Source organism: Cebus imitator, unplaced genomic scaffold, assembly GCF_001604975.1.
Source record: "Cebus imitator isolate Cc_AM_T3 unplaced genomic scaffold, Cebus_imitator-1.0 Scaffold456, whole genome shotgun sequence".
In the NCBI taxonomy this organism is placed as follows: Eukaryota; Metazoa; Chordata; class Mammalia; order Primates; family Cebidae; genus Cebus; species Cebus imitator.
This window is the reverse complement of record NW_016107771.1, coordinates 1,599,525-1,618,599: the sequence shown is the minus strand read 5'-3', so window position 1 is coordinate 1,618,599 and position 19,075 is coordinate 1,599,525. Positions and strand designations below refer to the sequence as shown.

Below are 19,075 nucleotides of genomic sequence, written 5' to 3'. Positions count from 1 at the left end.
ATATAAATTACATTCCTTTGTTATTTGACAAATATTAATTGGGTACTTGCTGTGTGCCAGGCACTGTTCTAGGTTCTAGAGTTAAAGCAGTGAATAAAAGTCCTGAGGGAGCTTACATTCTAGTTGCAAAGGATCTGCAGTGAAGTAAGCAAAAATATAACGTATCAAGTTGTGGTAACAGACATAAAGGGAGGGAGGTTGGTAAATACATGTTCTTTTATGAAGTGTGGTAAGTGAAGGCCTCAGTGACAGAATATTTTAGCAGAGAAGTAAAGGAGATAAGAAAGTAAGCCACACCAGTATCTTGCTGTCCAAGAACAGTAAGGGTAAAAAGAGATGAAGGAGTTGGGAGCTCACTCCAGAGTGATTATAATAAGTCATGAAATCTAAACTGGTTAAGAAAATGAATATGAGAGTGAGATCAGTGTGGGTGGTAGGTCTTGTTGGGGCTGAGGAATCTTTGAGATAAGCAGAGTAGAGAGAGTGAACTGGAATGCTATTACAGAGATGTTTTATTGGCATTGGTACCTTCCAAAGTGAGCATGGCTGAGGACAGAATCATTGGGAGAGAAGAGACGAAAATTTCAAATAGCTTAAGCATTGAAATCACCATAATGTTGACAAGAACAAAATTGGAAAGTGACAATGCCTGCGGGCTTTCATCCTGCATGAGACAAGAAGCCATCGGAGGGTTCTCAGCAGAGTGGTGTCATGGTCTAGCTTAGGTCGTTTAGGAGTTCACCCTGCACACTGTGTTGAAAATACAGCCATAAAGGCACAGGAGCAGAAACAAAGAAAAATTAGAGGCTATTGAAATCACCTGGAGTTGGGAGAAGCTTGCACTAGGGGAGCAGCCACATGGGTGATGAGACGTGGTTGGATTCTGTGGATATTGAAATCACCAGAATTTTGACAAGAACACAGTTGAAGAGCAGTGAGCCAGGAGGTGAAATCTGATGGGTTGGATAGTCTGAGGACATGGCACACAGACTGCATGGGGTGGTCCCTGCCTGCACCCCACCATAGGCTGGACCAGACATGGGGTCTCAAACTCCTGAAAAATAAAATCCTAAGCCCCCCAACGAAGTGAATGGGCCTTCTCTGGGCTCACGGGACCCCAGAATAACCTTGAAAGTTTGGCCGTGATGAGATGGGGGTGTCCGACATACCTCATTATACCCCCCTCCCTGGCTTACCATGAGTGAGCTTTCTTCCCTAAGGGCTTTAAAGAGAGCAGCTCTTTAAAAAGATTCCACTGCTGATGTTAAACAACTGCCTTACATGGCCCCGTCTTTTTTGCCTAATAAAAAAGCAGACCAGAGTGGTTCTGGCGGTCTACAGAGAATGCACAGTGAGGGCTTTGGTGTCCTCTAATTCACCTTTTGACACCAGAAAGTAGAAAACTCCACCTTCCAATCATGCTGATGCCTTTTTTTTTGTACACGGGACCCATGCAAAGCCATGAAACTCCATTACACATGCGCATATTTCTCCTTTCATGAACATTCATGACTCCTATTGCTTCATGAATATGTATATTTGGCCACCCTGCACAGCATACATGCCAGTTCCCCTTGCACCCTGCTTAAAGTATGTTTCTGGCTGCAGGTTTTTCTCCCCAGTCTGTCAGAATGGCCACCATGCAGGCTGCAACCCCTTATAAGAAATAAAGCTCTTTCCTGAGATTTGTGAACCCTACCATTCTTTAGCTGACACTCTACTGAAAGGTTTTAAGGAAGAAAGCATGATCTGGAAGTGACAATAGGAGTCAAAGTCCCACATCCAGGCCCACTGATGAGGGCTGTGGGAAAGAAAATGGCCACCACCTGAGGAGCCTGCCAGGGAGGATGCTGTGATTTCAAGATTGGGCCAGGTTTCAGTTAGAGAAAGCAGGTAAGTAGAATGATGTTAGAAGCTGGAAACAGAGGCAGGTGATGTGAAAGGAAATAACTTATGATTAGAGTCTGGGGATAAGGAATTCCGTGCTGCCTGTAGGGATGGACACAGGGTATAATGACAATAGCCTTGATGTTCTCAAGCAGATGGTTAATATTGTTAATGTCTTGTTAGGAAATTCTATATACTACTATTAGTTTATATTATATATATTGGGGGCAGGAGGTGAGTCTGAGTAGGTGGGGACAAGTTTTAAGCCCATCTCCCCTCCTGCCTTTGGTGACATGAGGTAGAAGAGGGGTTATCCCTGAATTCCCTACTCCTTCTCAGCTCACTCTCAACTTCACAGGTTCTGAGTGGTTATTTTCCTGCAGCCACATGGAGCTGAACCTGTGTAAGGGTAGAAAAGACTAAGAGCTCAAACCAACCAGACAATCAGCCTTTGGCAGGCAAGAACAATGAGGGTAGAAAGGGGTGAAGGATTGAGACTTCACACAAGAGGGTAGTTCTAATGACCTGCCATGAAATGTAAACTGATTCAGACAGGAAGTATAAGGGTGACGAAAGACAGCAAAAAGGGTAGGATCAATGGATGGAAGATCTTGTTGGGGTTGAGAAAACCCTGAAATCTGAATACAAGAGGGAGTGATCTGGAAAGCTAGCAGGTGCTGGATTTACAGTAGAAATAAGTTCTCCTCTTATTGGTGTCTCAACCTATCTTGGACCCAGTGCCAAAGATTTCTGTGAATATTCCAGATAATGGCCAATGCCTTAACTTTACCAGAACAAGGCTGTATCTCTCAGCAGACGAATTATTTTTAAGCTCAGCTCCTGCTGCATCTACATTTGTGCAGAGATAAAATCCCGGAGTCAGGACAGACTAGAAGCCACAGCACTGATGGGGGCCAGAAGAAATGGGCTTCGATCCTGTGTTTGTCACAAGAACACCCCACCTCTCCCTCAGCTCGTTTCCTGCTATTGAAAGCAAACATTGAGCTGTGAGAATAGAGTCAACATACAAATTCTGTAATGGTACGTGTGCTTAATGGTATGTACACACCGGATAGCTTTCTTAAAAGCATGAGGGAGGAATGAAGATAATTTTTTGTAATGCTGTGTTCTACTTCAAAAGACTATTAGAGAGTTTAGAGACCATCTCACATGGACAGGTGAGCTCTGAGTACAAAGTCCCAAATCTTCAACCAAGATCATTAGGAATGGTCTGGAGCTTGGGAGAAAAACTTAAGAACCTAGTGATTGAGAAAGAGGTTACAAACTTGAATACCTACAGGGACCTAGAAATAAAGTAGGCCTTCTATGATGTAATTGGGCATGGTAGGGACTGTGGCAAACCAGAATGGGTACTGGTTTTTAGGACAGGCATGAATTAGCTCCAGATGTTTGTCTCTTCCACAAGCGCAGGTCTTGTGTGGCCAAAAAAACCACACAAGACCTATTTCTGAAAGCATGCAGAATCTTGATTTTATGTGAAATTTCCTTGTTTTAACAATCTGTAAAGAAATCAAAATATTCAAACTACTGCATGGATCATAAAAACACACTTGTAGATAGATTTGAACTTCAGCTACCAATGTGCAGTACTCTAAGATTATATACAGGCGGTGATTCCAAACAGACCATGAAGAAATTCAGATTTAGTCAGTATACCCTGAGTCTTCTACTGTCAAGTTAACAGATCACAGTTCTTAGCACATAACGGGTTCTTGGTAAATACTTCTTGAATAAAAGAAGATATTCAGTGTCAAAGAGCTGCAGCATTCTTTGTCCAGTCATTTTCATGTGTTTTATCTGCTGCTACCCATCCCCTCCACCCACCAGTACCATGTCCTGGGAAACGCTGTCAGCTAGAAATCAATGTGCATGTGGCTTCCTAGGAAGGTACTCAGGAGTGACACCTGGAAGGGAATGAGGGAAACAGGCTGGGCAGAGGAGGAAGGTGAGTTGTGAGGCAGCTTCAACACAGGCCTCTGCCAGTCCCTGAGGGAGCTCTCAAGCTGGGTTGACCCTTCAGTGATCTCCTGAATTGAGGTTGGGGACCAGATCTCTGTCAGTGGATGTGAGCTACCCCTATAATGGGATCTCAGCCAAAATCAGGCATTGCCCATCCCTTGCAGCTGGAGAAACGAGTGCCTCGATCCAAAAAGCAAATGTCCACAGCATCCATGACATTTGTTAACCCTTAGCATATGAAACTGCATGGGGAAGCCGAATGTAAAGAACAGGCAAGCAGAGATGCTCTGGTTAGAGTCCTGCTCCACCCTTGCTTTTCCTCTGCTCATTTTGGTTTTTTAAAAATTTATTTATTTTACTTTAGGTGCATACTATATCTGGCATGTCTCCCCATGTTATCCCTCTCCACCGTCCCCTCCCTTTCCACCCCCGCTGTCTCTCCCCTTCCCCCTGCAACTGCCCCCAGTGTGTGATGTTCCTCTCCCTGAGTCCACCCGTTCTCGTTGTTCAGCACCCACCTATGAGTGAGAACACATGGTGTTTGGCTTTCTGTTCTTGTGTCAGTTTGCTGAGAATGATGGTTTCGAGATTCATCCAAGTCCCTACAAAGGTCACAAACTCATTGTTTTTTTCTCCTCACTTTCTTACCCCAGGGCAGCTTCTAAGAATGCATATGCAACTCAAGAGCCTGGAAACAGTCCTCAGAAGTGCTTGGTCTTAATCCTCAAGAATCCCCTCATCTGAGACCCTAGAGAAGCCCCTTTAGGGAACGTATTAGTCTGTTTTCATGCTGCTGAAAAAGACATACCAGAGACTGGGCAACTTACAGAAGAAAGAGGCTTAACGGACTTACAGTTTCATGTGGCTGTGAAGGCCTCATAATCAGGGTGGAAGGTGAAAGGCAAGTCTCACACATGGCGGACGAGAAAAGAGAGCTTGTGCAGGGCAACTCCCCCTTATAAAACCATCAGATCTCATGAGACATATCCACCATCACAAGAACAGCATGGGAAAGACCTGCCCCCATGATTCAGTTACCTCCCACTGGGTTCCTCCCACAACACTTAGGAATTCAAGATGAGATTTGGGTGGGGACACCCAAACCATACCAGGGAAGTGACTTCCCACCTTCAAACTACAGACTAACCCTGCTGTCTTTCCTTCTCTGCCTCAGCCAGCAAAACCCATGCACCACTACCTTCACCACCTCAACTCTCCTCTTGGAAAGGAGCCACACCACCTCAGGGGAAGGACCTAAATACCTCACGTCACCTCTTCAAAGAATATTTTAATAGGAGTGAAATGATCTGAAAATTAGGATCAAAGATCCTTTCATTTTAAATGCTTCATTCCTGTGGAGATTGTTCAGGTTTTCTTCCTCAGACATCTCCACAGCATACTTGGCTTCCGCTTTGAAGAACAATGTAATTATAGAAGAAGAACAGAGAACACCATGCAGATTGAAATGACAGGTTCTTAGTCCTTATAGAAACCTCGGTGCTAAATCCAACAGCGTTCAGATGCCCTTTCATTCACCTTCCAATGGGAGCCTTCTCAAAACTGCCAACTTTTTCAAGGAGGCCTAACGCCTGACTAAACTTGCCCTTCCTTTACGTAATCACTCACCTTCCCTGCCTCCTGTTAAGCAGCTCATTATGTTGCCTTCTTACCGGTTTGTTTTTCTCAGAAATCGCCTCTCTTGGCCCCACCACTGAGTTGCTGAGGATTTTGTTAAAATAGAGAATCATACACTTGAGTCACTTCTATGATATATTTTTTAAATGCTACTGGCTGCCCCAAATGGGTCATATAGCTCATTCATCACATACAAGCTCTTTCCATGAAAGGAGGTCAAATTTATTTTCACAGTGCTCCTCTTTTCTTCTTCCCTGACCATTTCCTCACCTGTCCTCACCCTTCTCCCTCACCCCGTCAACCACCACACATACCCAAACTGTTAACAGCAATTCCAGGAGAGAACGTATGCTTTCTTGTCCCAATGGAACACTTCTTGCTCATTATTTTTGCTCAACAGTACATTTGGCTGGATGCCTACTTATTCACCCTGCTTGCTTAGCTAAAGCATGTCATCTGGGAAGATTTCAACTATCAAATTCAAGAAAGTGGTTTTAGGACAGTGTTCAAAAAGGGAGACACCTTTTTTGACACATGTGACAGATCCACAGTTAATGTCGTTCCCAAGAATCTTGTCCCAGGTTCTCTCTTTCATCAGGTGCCACAATAAGAGGTGACACATGAAGGCACAAAAGCATCTCACATACCCCAGAAACCAACATGCTCAGCAAGGCTATAGAAAAGGTCCCATCTTGCCTGACAGATGTAACCTTTTCTTCTTAGTTCTGTACTTTTCTGAAAGGATAAGGAATGATTGCCTATGTTACTTAGTTTTGTGTATTAGCAATTCTGGAAAATAGCACACAAAACATTCAGTTGTGTAAGTAGGAAAATTTTAAATTTCCATTAAATAATATGGCTCCCAACTGCAGTCATCTTTAGTTCTCTGTAGAAGCCCAAGACTCCACTACGTCAACCCTTCATTCAAGGGGGAACCTCTATGCCTACTTTTTAGGATAAACTCAACAAACTCAATAGTCAACAGGCTTTGCCTCTACTTACTTATACTGATAACGTGTAAGGCAGTTTGACAAGAATCATCCAGTGAAAAGCCAATGCCATGATCACATGCCACCCCAGAATGAAACATCTTCCCAACACCATAGATTCCTTTCCCCCAAGGGCTATCACCTTCGATTTTATGCATAAATAACTTGTAATAGAGACATTCAAGCTCAGGTCCAAAAGGACTGGAAGTTCACCTCCTAGAATTGATAATTTAGTCATATGGAGACTCAGATAAAAGCAGAAAAGGAATATCTATTTACTTCAGGACTTTTTTTTAAACTGGAAGTTTGACCCAGAGGTAAAATTAGATTTTAAAACTTAATGAGGATTTTATCTTCCTTTTCTCAGCCCACATACTTTCTACTGCTATGTCTCCCAAGATTTGAAAGACATGTTCTTCAAAGTCATAGACATCTAGTCCAATTTGTGTAGCTTAACTGTAAGAGGCGGCTTTATCATATTCCATCAACCTCATAATTAAATTAACTTTAGAAATACCATGTAGAAAACACTGGTTCATAAACACATGCTACCTAGAAACACAGAAATACATCTGAAAAACAGAAATACATCACCAGGTCTAACTAAAGGAAATATAGAGCTGTGCTTTGTGTTTTCAAAGAAACAATGGTTGATGCTTTTATCTACACTAACGGTCAAAAAATAATATGATCTCTTTATAAAATGCATTATGCATAAGCACAGATTGAGTGGTGTTTCTAAAGCAACCTGTTTTGAATAAATTAGAACTAGAAGGGATTTTCTAGTTCCATCCACATTATTTTTCAGATGAAGCAACAGAGAGCTAAAGAAATTAGACAGGAAGCATTTATCTCTCCTTCCAAAGATAAACTCAACAGAACCAAAAGCCAACAGTCCCTTCCTCTCCCTACTTCTGATGAAATTTGTGAATCCATTATGACAAGAATCATCCAATGAAGAGTCAAGCTGCAACATTCTGTGTCAAGCTACCTCAAAATGAAGATTTTCCCAGGTCCCCTCATTGAAAGTTCAATGAGTTTTATTCTGTACTTCACCTTTAATAGCATTTATTTTCCATCAAATAATATCATAAAATATCCTGTTTTGCAATTGAGCAACAATGGAGCAGATAGAGAATATTAAGTTATCAACAAGAAGTTGCTTACTTGGAGATGAGAGTGGTCGGAGACTTCTCGTATCCTGTGGTCTGATGGTAATCATTCGTCTTAACAGGGATTGAATATCGATTCTGAGGGGAAAAAAATCAGAAAGGCATATTCATGATGGCTTTAAAAAACAGACAATGCTAGAGTGCTTTTTTGTTTTTAAGAAATATCAACTAAATGTGTACTTTATATTTACTATGTAGTTAAATACCTACACTGTAATTTTCATGTCTTTGGCAATTTATTTTTTTGTTTTATGGGTTACATTTAATAACAAGGCCACCTAAATGAATATCTTGTGACTTCCCTGTTTAATTATTTGGCAGATCTAAGTTATTTAGAAATATAAGATTTCCTAACAAGAAAGAGAAATCGAAATCTACTCTTATCTAGTCAGCTCACTTTAACATGAATAGAATCTTGAAATCAGTACTTTCGATGGGGAAATTCTTACTGGTATGTCTCCTAAGCCACAACTACTGAAGGATGAATACTTCTTATCTCCATTTAAACTACTTTTCTAGGAAGTAAAAAAGTTCAGCTTGTCTCATACAAATAATGTAAAAACACAATACACTTAGGGACCCAGTGGTGACTGGCATCTGAAATTACAGCAGTGAAATGAGGAAAATATTGTGAATCCCTCAAATTGTCAAGACCCAGCTGAGAAAAAGATCAAAAGTGAGACTGAAGGTACAGGCTAGATTGCATTACTAACAGGCAAAGTTAAGAGTTGATCATCAGTCCTGGCCACCACCTCTTTGGGTTTTAACCTCATTTTTTTAAAGTTTTTAAAAAGGATTGATACAAGGGCAAAGACAAGCTATAAGGAGAAACCATAAAAACTGAAATGTACAGCCTATAAAAGACAGGAAATTTAATTTTGGCATATAAAGTCTTAACCAGCCTAGTGGATGCCAAACACAGTGACTATTTCTTCAAAAGATAGGTAAGTTCTACGCTTAATTGCAAAATAAAGCAAATAAATTTAAAACAGGTGTCATAAAACCACCCTCCTTACTTTGTTTTAATTATAGAAAAATCAAGAGTTCGTGTATACAATAGCTTACCAGGAAAAAAAAGCAAAACGTAAACACTTAGAGATCTTTCAAGAAGCAATCACGATAACTGAAGTCTTGAGGGGAATTGGAATATTAACAGAAAATAAACCTTAAGGAACTAAATATAGGCTTCAATTATTGTCATTTTAAAAATTTTCTCTAACCTTAAATGTTGTACAGTGAAAAATAAATTAGAAGAGTCCAAGCAAAGCTATGTTTTCCTATAAAATTAACTCTTACCATAATACCAAAGTTCAGATCTATGTATTTTTTAAATGTTTGCAAGAGTTAAGTTTTTTCTTTAGGAAAATCCAACGGCCTCAGCTGTTGCCTAAAGTTGATTCAGCTGTTCCTAATAACTTTTTAATGTTAGTTTCTTAAGGGATCTGGGAAGTGTCCAGAAAAATTTAGTAAATGTGAAGATCCTTACTATACAGAAAGAAGAGACACTGCTAATGCCAAAGTGTACTATCTTCACATTGAATTTCTAAACAGCATTTTTCACATCAATATTTTGCTTTGAAATATTTAAGAGATTCGGGGGAAAAAAATGTCACTACATTAGATTTTAGTCCCACATAAAAACTCTTAGCTAAAACAAAACAAACCAAAAAAAGCTTTATTTTTGGTAGAGTTTACAGTTAAAATTTAAAATTTACGTTTAATGGCTGGATAGAGGGACAGATGAATAAATTAACAATAAATCAGATAGTGGTAGAACTAGGCTGTGGAAAAATGTGTTCACTGTAAACATTTTTCCAATTTTATACTTGGACATTTTCATAATTAAATGCTGAGGGAGAAAAATCACAGCTAAGAAAAAAATGACCATTCTGAATTTTATCAAACAAAAAAGGCTGATTTTACCAGCCACAAATCAAACCAAACAGCAAACAATTTTCCAAAGAGTTCATGGTGAGTGACTAGCTCACACTGTTACCGGATGGAAGGTCTTGACTATGCATTGTCCACTTCTTGGCGTGTTGAACAAAGAGTTGAACAAAACATACAAAGCAACAAAACAACAAAGGAAAAAAACCAAACCAATAGATGAATAGAGTAAGAAAAGCACAAACTCACTGAAGTAAAAGTACACCTCACAGAGTAGGAACAGGCTCAAGCAAGTGGCTCAAAAGCTTCCCAACTGCAACCTTCTTTAGGGTTTTTATTAGGCTAAAAGCATTTGGTTACACCCCTAGATTACCTTTACAGGTCTCTAGTTGGTTACACCCTATGAAGGACTGGCCCACAACCAATTAGAGGCCGAAGTAGAGACTCGACCCATGGCCAATCAGAGGCTGAAGTAGAAACCTCTGTCTTGTTATCACAGGGGTGAGGATGGGGCCTGTATGCTGCCCATTCTTGCCTCGAACTGGCTGCACCTGCTGTGCTCTTACTTACGTGAACTGGCCGCACCTGCTGTTCTCTTGCTTATGCCTTAACCCTGGGTTACCCTAATTCTCTATTCTCCTGCCTTAACATCATGTAGGAAGGTTGGATCTAAATTTGAAGAATTATTTGGCAGATATTCCAGGTCAGCAAATAGATGGAATGTGTATGAGGAATGAATATTATTCGTTCAAAAAATGTATATCTTAACCTATCTCCAAAGCCTGCACCCTGGAGACAGATTAGGCACTCAGAAGACCCAATGATGTCTAAGGAAGAAAGAAAGTGGACTGGTCCAGACAAATTGGGACCACAGGGGTTCATGCCTCCCTCCTTAGGTACCTCTGTACCAAAACCAGGTTGTTCTCTCTTTACACATGATTGGAAGAGTCTCTATCAGTTGAAATCACCTGGCAAGGACCTCAGTTTTCAGCAGGCAATAGGAAAAGACCCAAGGTTTGCAAAACTCCAGACGGGGAGGACAAATTCATTGGTAGATAGGCAGGGCCAGTGTCTACCCTGAGATCAGGTACAGCAACAAAAGCCTGAAGCCCACATGGGCCAGGGAAAGTAGGGCAGGTAAACAGAGTTGTACTTTTTGATCCTAAAGCTTTCAGCCACAAATCTCGTCATTTGGCTGAGGGAGGTAAGAGTTTTGGGGTGGTTTTGCAGGTAGAGAAAGGCCGAGCTCCATGGAAGTCAATGATACCAGGTAACTACACAGCAGCACCTCTCCGTGACTTTGACCTCTAGACCCCTTTACGGACTTAAAAATTATTGAAAACCTCTAAGTGCTTTTGTTTAAAAGGATCATCTATCAACAGTTACAATATTCAAAATTAAAATGGAGACTTTTTTTTTTAAATGGAGTTTCACTCTTGTTGCCCAGGCTGGAGTGCAGTGGTGTGATCTCTGCTCACTGCAACCTCTGCCTCCTGATTCAAGCAATTCTCCTGCCTCAACCTCCCAAGTAGCGGGGATTGCAGGCATGCACCAACCACCACGCTTTCTTATAGAGATGGGGTTTCACCATGTTGGTTGGGCTGGCCTTGAACTCCTGACATCAGGTGATCTGCCCACCTCAGCCTTCCAAAGTGTTGGGATTACAGGTGTGAGCCACTGCACCCAGCCTTACTAATTTATTTTTAAGATGACAATAATAAACTCACTACATGTTAATGTATATAAACATTATATAAAAAGGCAAATAAAATATTTTAATGTATAGTTTCTAGACAATGCTATTATTTGCTCATAAAGGAAAGAGAATGGAGAAGAAAAGTAAATATCTTTAAATAATTATGAATATTGTTTTTATCTTGTGGGCACCCTGAGAAGATCTTGGTCCCAAAACCCCTATTTTCTGGAACACACTTTCAGAAACACTCATACAGGAAATGGCTAAGATTTTGAGAGTTCTTAATAACATCTGCCATTGTAAAAGTTGTCTTCATATTGACAAGTATAGTTTATATATATATATATAAAGAAAAATCTTTGTAGCAGTAGTGAGCTTCAAAGAGAGGTGAGTGACCAAGTTATTTTGGGAATGATACCAAACGTAGCTTAAAAAGATAGTTTTGAAATAGCAGTCAGATTATTCAAATGTGAAGTCTTCAAGGCACTTCGCTGACTTCCCCTTCTGAGCCTTTAAAAATTATTTTTTAATAGTTTAACAGCTTGGAAACACACTTATAAATGATTTCCTTATGTCCCGAACCTCATTATATAAACCCAACCCAAGCTGCCAGTAAGTTGATTAAACCCAACCCAAGTTGCCAGTGGCTGGAAGACTGGTCTTTACCATTCAGTGGACATCTAGACCTAGGCTGCCTCTCTGCGTAGGTCTCACAGAGCCTACAAACTCCCCAGACACAGTGGGAACCACGCTACTGTTCCTTCATTCATGCCCTCTCTCTACATAGCAAAATCCTACTTATTCTAAAGGCCAGCCATCTTTTAGAATTTCTCATATTAAAACTCAGAAATTCTCAACCCTGTTTTTCAGAGAGAACAACCTGAGCCATAGGAAGGAAGTGAATCTCCCAGGATCCCAGACAATTAATAGGCCCAGACAAGAATAATATGAAGGTCATTTTTGATCATTATCATTCACAATCCAGTTGTCTCCTGTGCCTCTGTATGCAAAGAAGTCTACATCCCTGACTCAAGAAGTCAAAGGTATTTGTCTTTCATGCTAAAACTAGAAGGACATTCATTTATATTGTATTTCGTTTTTGTATCTCACCAAAACTATGCAATGTTCTATGAAAACTTGAGTTGTGTTTAAATCTGAACTGCAAGTTGTTTCACAGCAACATTTACGCCCTGTATTTCTTTGGCATTTCTTCTATGGATTTATACCATGCTCTTTCACACCAGTGACTCCTGCAAAGTTAAAAAATCACTCTGTCTTTTTTCTCCTCTTGAGAATTAATTATTTAATTTTAGCCCTAGTTTTGGTTCATTCATTCAGCCAACAAGTATTTATTAGATCTCAGTCTCGTGGCTGAGACATTGGAGATATATGATCTTCATGTGCCTTTCTTACAACCACAAGGAGCTCCAGAAGGCTGTGTGATCCTGATAACACTGCTAACCTCCTTAACCCAAATCCTCAAAGCCTCATCACAACTGCCAACTAGAAGACCATTAGGAAGGGCCCCAATGGGTTTACATCAGTCACGCAAATGGCCACTTTCTCCCATACAACTCCACCCCATATGAGTTACCACACGTCCCTAACTCCTGAAACCACTCTGCTGGACCCTCTGTAAGAGGGGTTAGAGCAAAATCAGCTAACTCTTCAGCTATGCTTAGAGCATTCCTTGCCAGTGACAGCCATTGAACAATGCTTCCATAGAGCCTTCCTAAGTAGACTGCTTTCTCCTCCACACCTGTAGGATCTCTCAGCCTGGAGGTGAGGTCATAGCTCACCATTGTTGCTGACAGACTTTTGTCCTTCCAACCTCTGTTTTTTAGACCCTGCCTTTTTATACTTATATATTAATAATAAACATTTCTATTTAATATATAGTTTTATTTTTAATGTTGTCTGAATACATAGTTGTTTAGCCCCTATTATTGGAGATTGACACTATTTTCACTTTTTAACCATATAAACTATTGCCATGAACAACTTTGTGGCTAAATTTTAGCATAGTTTTTGGTTGTTTCCTTAAGATAAATTCCAAAAAGGAGTTACCCTTGAGACTTTTACAACTACGTCCAAATCCTAAAACCAGAATTCAACCAAATGACACCAAGTGTGAATCATCCTCCCTTTGGAGACCCTAGTTTCAATGAGTCCTATTGGTATAATTAAAGACTATTTCAATAAACTAATATTTATTGAGCCCTTCCTTTTATTATTATTTTACTTTAAGTTCTGGGATACATGCGCAGAATGTGCAAGTTTGTTACATAGGTGTATACATGCCATGGTGGTTTGCTGCACCCATCAACCTGTCATCTACATTTGGCATTTCTTCTAATCCTATTCCTCCCCTAACCCCCCACCCACCAACAGGCCCCCATGTGTGATGTTCCCCTCCCTGTGTCCATGTGTTCTCATTGTTCAACTCCCACTTATGACTGAGAACATGCAGTGTCTGGTTTTCTGTTCCTGTGTTAGTTTGCTGAGAATGATGGTTTACAGCTTTATACGTGTCCCTGGATGAAAAAAGGACAAACTCCTCCTTTTTTATGTCTGCAGAGTATTCCATGGTGTGTATGTGCCACATTTGCTTTATCCAGTCTATCATTGATGGGCATTTGGGATGGTTCCATGTCTCTGCTATTGTGGGTAGTGCTGCAATAAACATATGGGTGCATGTGTCTTTATACTACAGCGATTTATGATCCTTTGGTTATATAACCAGTGGTCAAATGGTATTTCTGGTTCTAGATCCTTGAGGAATCACCATACTTTGTCCTAAACAAAGCTCAGCATACATCTAAATAAAGATCATTACCAAGAAATGTATCCCCGTGCGAGGTTTTGCTGCTGTATAAAGACATTCTCATTGGGGGCAACTTTTAAAGCCTTTGGGGCCACACATTTTCAACAGCAGCAATTGGACAGCACAATTTTCCATGAGTACCAGATTTTATATCTGAGAACCTACGTAGCAGAGAACTGTCTTTGTTTTGGAAAGCACCTTATAGGGCACATATGGATGGAAAGATGGTCTGTGTTTCACGGCCTGCATCAGTGGAGTTCAAAGTATTTTGACTGTTCTCTATAGAAAGTAACATGTTTTGGCTGGGTGCGGTGGCCCACGCCTGTGATCCCAGCACTTTGGGAGGCTGAGGTGGGTGGATCACAACATCAGTGCTTTCTGGTGCCATAGCTGACGTGTGCCTGCTCCAGAGCTTCATGCGGTTTTCAGAACTTAGGCTCTGGTGTGTGGATATTTTCCTAGGTGTGTCTTGGGGTTTGAATGTGTCTGGGTATATTGCTCATCATAATCGTCCTACTTAAACTTCACTTATCATTGAGTTCTTATTTTTAATCAAATCTGGGGAATTTTCAGGCAATGTTTCTTTAAATGTTTTCCTCCCCATTTCCTTTCTCCATTTTTCCTGGATCTCTAATTACACATACGCTTGAGTGCTTCATATTGCCCTACAGGTCATTAAGACTCTTTTCATATTTTTCCATCCTTTTTACTCCATGTACTTTGACTTCTATTAGTCTGTTTTCAAATTCATTTATGTTTTCTTCTGTTGCATCGCATCTACTGTTAAGTCTATCCATTGAATTCTCTAAATATCTTTTATTTCAAATCTATGGTTTCCATCTGGTTCTTTTTTAGTTTCTAAACTTTACTTCTGAAGGAAAGTTGACTGTGTCTTCATTCATTATATCCATCTTTTTCTATATATTCTTCAAATATTTATAATGATTATTTTAAGTTTTGCTAACCCAGTGTCTGAATAGTCTGTGGCTCTACTATTAAGTAATTTTTCTCTTGAGTGAATGACTTCTGTGTTTTTATATAACTGGTTTTTTTAAATTGCAGGCCAGACTTTAAGTCTGAAAGACAAGTAGAGGCTGAAATCTCAGGCTGGATATGGCTTTATTTCTACTAGCACAGCCTCTGAATATAAAGTTCAGGAGTCTAAGATCTGTCTTTGTTTTTCAGACTACCGCTTATATTTCTGTACAGTCACAGAACAGGTGCCTTTGATCTTAGCATGAGTTGAATTGAGTGGGGATTTGGTTACAGCTTTTTTTAGACTCAGATCACATTCACCTTCAAACACTTTGAAAATGAATCTAGGCCTCTCTCTCTAGTAGCATCCTGGAGCCAAACCTTGCAGGACTTCAAGATTTCAAGTGTGCAAGATGTTTAGCCTGCTACACCTCGAGGCTGTGAAACTGCAAGGATATAAGACTGCAAAACTCCAGGACCACTTAACACCTCAAGGCTGCGAGAATGCAGATCAGGAAGGCGAGGAATTTTAAGTGTTCAAGAGTGGGGGATTTTGAGACTGTGAAAATGTGAGATCATGAGAGTGCCTTCCATTTTTTAAAATAGAAGTTCTTTCTTAGAGCAGTTTTAGATTCACAGCAAAATGGAGCAGAAGGTACAGAGATTTCCCACATACTCCCTGCCCTATACACATACAGCTTACCCTACTATCAGAGTAGTACATCTGTTACAACTGATGAACCTACACGGACACATTATTATCACCCTAAGCTTGTAGTTTACATTAGGCTTCACTCTTCATGTTGTACACTCCGTGAGTTTGAACAAATGCATAATGGCATGTCTCCACCTTTATAGTCTCATATACAGTAATTTCATTGCCCTGAAAATCTTCTGTGTTCCCCCTAATGAATAGTGATGACCTTCACTACCCTCCCTGCCCCCAACCCTTAGCAACCACCTATCTTAACGTTTTCCACTTTTCAGCCATTGCTTAACGGTGAAAGTCATCTTAGAGAGTTTAGAACTCTCTGTATCCAAATCTCACACAATATCATGCAGGTCCGTCAAAGACCAGTGACTTTTTCCTAAACTGAATAAAGATCATTCTTCTCCAGCTGCCTTTCTCTGCCCAAGCTTCTCCAACCTCAGGAACTCATTCCATATATGAAAGTATCCTCTGTCCCTTGGTTACCAGGAAGGTCCTGTTACTGACAAAGCTGACCCCCTAAAAGATAGGATCTTTCCCTTTTGTTGTCATGAAAGCCATACACAAAACCAAAAATGTCAAGCAGTGCAGGCTTTATTCAATGGCCGTGGAATTGAGAAGAAGCCTCAGGCTCATAAATCAACTTCTCAGGTCATGAGAGCCAGGAGCCCACAAATAAATGGCATCCTCAGTGAGGGGTTTGGGTATGAACAGCAAAGGGAGGAATATCCAGTTACGGCTTTTCTGGGAACAGGCAGAGAGCTTCTTAGAACTGGAGTGCCGCCTTCATCTTTGTCCTTCTATAATTTCTTCTAGTCTTTGTCATGGTAATTTTCAACTGTTACAGTAATAGTGGGAGTGTCATTTAGCATGGAAATTTAAATTATAATGATGTTAGAGGTTCTTCAGATGTCAAATGAGCTGCCATCTTGGATCCCACCATTTAAGCCAATTTGATCACAAGGAGGATCACCTGACTGCAGGCATTCTGTTACTTAAAGATTTGCAGAATGAAGGCAGGGTAGAAACTCAGCTAGGTCATATAATTATTACACTGGGTAACAATCTCATCTTCTGGGAATTTAGTTCTTTTAGATTTCTTTGCATTCGTAGCTAATTCATAATTTAAAGAAAAGTATAATGTTTGGGTATATATAAACATTTCTTGTTTCATCAGGAATATAGGTCTTGCACATACTCCTACATTTTAACCCAAAATGGCAACCAATTGTGCTTAATAATGGGTTAAAATTTAGGGTAGGGAAAATGATATATAATTTACTCCTCATGTAGCCTCATAAATGAGCAAGTGTGCTTTAGTAACAAGAATCATTTTCACAAAGGGAGAAAAATGACGTATGGTACTTTTTCAAGACAAATAAAGAGGAATAAATGCTGCCTTGCATCCTAGTAATTGAAAAATGGCTTCATTGCTGCTGCTGACACTGGAAATTCTACATCATCTTTCTAAAGTAGAGACCTCTATTGTTATGTATTATAATAGCATTTACTATAAATGGAGTTGGTTATAGGCAGTAACTGTTTGTAATCAAACTTTCATAAAGATTTTTGGTCAGTGAACTGAAAATAACCACAGATGTAGGATGCATGGGATGGGCTCTAAAACTTTACGATCCATCTTGGTCAAAGTTCTCCTTCCTTAGCTTGCATTAGCATCATGGATTTTAATATAAATGCAGAATGGTTATCAATCTATCAATATGTTTTACAAATAGCTCTGAGTACTTTATGGTTTAGAAATGCTCTTCCAAGAGAGTGTCATCTGGAGTCATTTACCACGACAGCATCAAAGTACTTCCTCCCCCAAGCTGGATGGAGCTAAAAGAGCTGGTTTTCTCTGTGTATCAGAACACTAGATTGGGACAGAAAAACATTTTAAAGCATCGTTAGTCTGAGAGTATGCTTTCTTGCCCTGGCATGTCTGTGACCAATCAATCATGTGGTATCCCTCAACAAGGAAAAATACAATTTTTTAAATGATTGTCATAGATGAAGACTTATTTTCGTGACACTTGTGTGTACTAGCTGAATCCATCTCATAAATTATTTTTGTGAATTTCTTCAAAGAAAGTTTTAGTTTTATTGGAAAACGAATTTTGTGCATTGTAGGGATATTGATTTTCTAGGAATTGAGGCAGAAAAAGAAAAAAAAAATTCCCCAAGATGTCATCATTTTAAATGAAAATTCTTGGTCTATGATCAAAAAGAGAAAAAGAAATTGTTAAAAATTTTCTCTTATTCATTAACCTTTGTGTCTTATTAAATTGGAGTCCTTTACCATAATAACCCATCAGCAACTTTCCTACCCAACACAGGTGCGCGCACGCACGCGCGCACACACACACACACACACACACACACACACACACACACACTCTTTCTCAGCACTATGGTATGGCAAGTACTGGTTAGGCAATATTAACACCAATACCCTGGATGAGGAATCCCTGAATTTGGAAAGTCAGATCGTTTCCCTCAGTTTCCCTGGCCACACTCTTGATTCCCTCTTTATTTAGTAATAGAGGAGTGGTATGAAAATTAACACATCAGTCTGAATTTTGTCCTAAACAAAGCTCAGCATACATCTAAATAAAGGTGGTGACCAAGAAAGATATCCCCGTGGTAGGCTTTGCTTCTGCTTTGTAAAGATATTCTTATTGGGGGCAGATTTTAAAGCCTTTGGGGCCATACATTTTCAACAGCAGCAATTGGACAGCACAATTTTCCATGAGTAGCAGATTTTATATCTGAGAACTATGTAGCAGAGAACCATCTTTTGTTTTGGAAAGCACCTTATAGGGCACATATGGATGGAAAGATGGTCTGTGTTTCACAGCCTGCAACAGTGGAGTTCAAAGTATTTTGACTGTTCTCTATAGAAAGTAACATGTTTTGGCCAGGTGCGGTGGCTCACACCTGTAATCCCAGCACTTTGGGAGGCTGAGGTGGGTGGACCACGAGATCAGGAGTTTGAGACCAGCCCAGCCAACATGGTGAAACCCCGACTCTATTAAAAATACAAAAATTAGCTGGGTGTGGTGACATGCACCTATAATCCCAGCTATTCCAGGGACTGAGGAAGAAGAATCGCTTGAACCCAGGATGCAGAGGTTGCAATGAGCCAAGATCATGCCACTGCACTCCAGCCTGGGCAACAGAGTGAGACTCCATCTCAAAAAAATAAGAAAGATAAAGAAAGAAAGAGAAGAAAGAAAGAAAGAAAGAAAGAAAGAAAGAAAGAAAGAAAGAAAGAAAGAAAGAAAGAAAGAAAGAAAGAAAGAAGAAAGAAAGAAGAAAGAA

General features: G+C 40.0%; 1 protein-coding gene across 3 annotated transcripts in view; it reads right to left on the bottom strand.

Annotated features, from left to right (window-relative positions):
• Positions 1 to 7,656: 7,656 nt before the first annotated feature.
• The window catches only part of NEBL (nebulette), a 490,627-nt gene continuing 479,208 nt past the window's right edge, over positions 7,657 to 19,075 (bottom strand). For 2 of the 3 annotated variants that reach the window (XR_005197308.1, XR_005197309.1), the window contains one exon: positions 7,657 to 7,741. The gene's annotated coding sequence lies outside the window, so the exon portion shown is untranslated. The remainder of the gene's footprint in view (positions 7,742 to 19,075) is intronic. The other variant, XR_005197310.1, reaches the window with a different exon arrangement.